The 3,236-nt window shown below is 40.3% G+C and overlaps 1 non-coding gene across 1 annotated transcript; it reads left to right on the top strand.

Annotated features, from left to right (window-relative positions):
- Positions 1-2,765: 2,765 nt before the first annotated feature.
- On the top strand, positions 2,766-2,897 carry LOC129684177 (small nucleolar RNA SNORA17). The gene has a single exon (XR_008721289.1). It is a non-coding gene; the product is annotated as a small nucleolar RNA SNORA17 (small nucleolar RNA).
- The last annotated feature ends 339 nt before the right edge of the window (positions 2,898-3,236 follow it).

Here is a 3,236-nt window from a genome sequence, read left to right as displayed (position 1 = left end):
CAAAACCACACTCCTGATAGAGCACAAGGCAAATCACAGTCAGCTGCTACTGACAATCTGAAGCAGCTCCATATCCCACACCTGGGATTAAAACAATAACATATTCCCACAACATTTCTGTGATTTTAAAGAAACCAAAAAGTCTCACTACAATGGTGGCCCCGTGGACATTTCTCAGACTGTGTCTAAAAGACAGAATTGTCAACCTAAATACTATCTAGTATACACTTCCCTTAGAAGATCACGTGTCAGACTTTTTTTTTTAATATTTTTATTTATTTAACTTTATTTTATGTGCATTAGTGTGAAGGTGTCAGATCCCTTAGGATTATAGACAGTTGTGAGCTGCCATGTGAGTGCTGGGAATTGAACTCGGGTCCTTTGGAAGAGTAGGCAGGACTCTTAACCACTGAGCCATTTCTCCAGCCCCCAGACTTTTTATGTACGTGGTTGTTGTGATGATTTTTTTGCATGTCAAAATACATCAAACCATGTACTCTGAGAAAATGGGTTATATTGTGCCTCAAATATATCTTAATAAAACTATTGAAAATTAAATAAGGCAGGATAAAGCAAAATGAAAAGGTCAATGACCATGCTGTTTTGATTAATGTGGTTTTACAGAATGTTTTGAATTCGAGTAGTAGAATATCTCCTGCTTTATTCCTTTTGCTTGAGGTTTTTTTGTTTGTTTGTTTGTTTGTTTGTTTTTTGCTATTTCCTTTATGTTTTCTGCTGACTAGTTTTATGTCAACTTGACACACAAACTAGAGTAATCTGAACAGAGGAAACCACGATTGAGAAAATGTCTCCATAACATCCAGCCATAAAGGCCTTTTTTTCATCAGTGATTGGTGGGAGAGTCCCAGCCCATTGTAGGTGGAGCCACCCCTGGGTTGATAGCCCTGGGTTCTATAAGAAAGCAGCCTGAGCAAGCCATGAGGAGCACTCCTCCATGGCCTTTGCATCAGTTCCTGCCTCCACAACCCTGCCCTGTTTAAATTCTTGTCCTGACTTCCTTCAGTGATGAACAGTGCTGTGGAAGTATAAGCCAAACCCTTTCCTCACCAATTTGGTTTTTTTTGGTCATGGTGTTTCATAACAGTAATAGAAACCCTAAGGTGTTTCCATGCAGGTTTTAAGATTATTCTATTTGTGTGAATGATTTTATTGGTGATTTGTTATTGGTTCCATTGAGTCTGAATACCACTTTGGGTAGCATGAATATTTTAACAATACCAATTTTCCAACCCATAAAAATGTAGTATCTTTCCATTCTTTATGTCTTTCCTTCTCAGTTTCTTTCAAGGTTTTGTTGACTATAGACCTCTTTCACATTTTGGTTACATTTTTCCTTTGTGTTCTATATTTTTGTAGTTATTACAAATGGGATTGCTTTGTCAATTTCAGATAATTATCTGTTGGTATATAGAATTGCTTTTGGTAATGTTAATATTCAGAATATATAAGGAACTACAGAAATTGAATAGCATGAAATAAAATCAAACAGTCCGATGTTAAAGAAGACAACAAAGCTAGGCACGGAAGGTCAACATCTGTGGCCTCAGCACTTAAGAAACTGAGTCAGGAGAATTGCCAAGAGATCAAAGTTACCCTGGGCCACAAAAAGTTCCAGGTGATATGGGCTACGGAGTAATACCTTAACTTCAAAAGAAAGAAGTGGACACTAAATCTGAATAGACATTTCTCAGAAAAAGACGTATAAATAGCTGACACATTTAAGGAAAAAAAAATGTCCAGCATCACTAATGATAGGAAGAATGTGAATGAAAGTCACAGTGAAATATCACTTCACTCCAATTACAATGAGTACAACAAAAAGATAGAAGATAATTAGTGTAGGTAAGGAGATAGAGAGCAGAAAGCCCTTGCGTATTGTCAGGACTAATGGAGACCAGCATGGCTACCAGGAGGACAACAGGGAGGTTGTTCCAGAAAAATAGAAATCAGACTAGTATCTAACCTGGGGATTCCACTACTATCTAAACACACAAAGGAGACTCAATCAGCATGTTGAAAAGGTATCTGAGCATCCATGTTCACTGTGCTAGCATTCACCATAGTCCAGAAACCAAATCAACCCACATGGCCGCCGACTGACAGATGGATGAAGGAAATGAGATTGTTATATGCGCCGGAGAATACCACTCATCCCAAAAACTGATCAAATTTTATCACTTGCATGAATGGAACTACAAGTACCGACATATAAGCCAAGCACACAGAGACAGATACCACATAATCACATTCGCATATGTGTACGAACCTAAAAGAGTTGGTTTCATAAAAGCTGATGGTAGAATAGTGCTTACTGGTGGCTGAAGAGAGTAAAAGGAAGGGATGGATGAAGAAAGATTGGTCAGCCAGACTAAGTTAGAGCGACGTAGGAGAAATGCGTTTCTATGCCACTTTGCAAAACAGAGTGACTGTGGTTCATAATAACATTTTATACATTTCAAAAAAGAAAAAAAGAAGCTATGGGATACTGAATGTCTTTATCATAAAGAAATGAGAAATGTTTAGAAAAACAGATACGCTTACCTAGATTTGAACAATACACAATATGTACATGTAGCGCAGTACCGCAGGACTAGGGCATGGTGGCATACATTTTTAATCACACCACTCGAGAGGCAGAGACAGACAGATCTCTATGAGTTCAAGGCCAGCCTGCTCTACACCATGAGTGTCAGGCTAGCCAGGGCTAGATAGTAAGACTCTTTCTCAGAAGAAAAAGAGTATCACCTGTCCCTGAAGTGTCACAGGTACGGCAGCTGTGCCATGTGTGTCAGTGTGTGGCAGAGAGGAGAGAGGCTACTATGTCTACTCTCAGTGTTCTGGCCTGTGACGATCTGAATGATTAGTAGCCTAGCATTCCTTGAAAAAAGCGAGCTTTAGATGAACACCAATCTGGCACCCCACAGTCCTGGGGGGTGTGGGAGCAAATCATGCCCAGTATAACCCCTGCCAAGCGCCATAACGCATGAGCTGGATATAGCCCTCCTGAGACCACTTCTGCCTGAATTTTCAGAGACCCCAGGCATGGAATAGAAATGGAGGAGAAAGAGAAACAGAAACACATTGGCACAATGAGAAGAGGCCAAACTGGAGACTCGAGGGTAGTGAGGAAAAGCCTGATGTGAGTAGCATGTGATGCCACCAGAGACCATGGTGGGATCCTGGCCTGTGCTGCCACCAGGGGCCAAGGCTGGATC

Source organism: Psammomys obesus, unplaced genomic scaffold (assembly GCF_907164565.1).
Source record: "Psammomys obesus unplaced genomic scaffold, mPsaObe1.curated_primary_1811, whole genome shotgun sequence".
Taxonomy (NCBI): Eukaryota; Metazoa; Chordata; class Mammalia; order Rodentia; family Muridae; genus Psammomys; species Psammomys obesus.
This window is presented reverse-complemented; position numbering and strand designations above follow the sequence as displayed.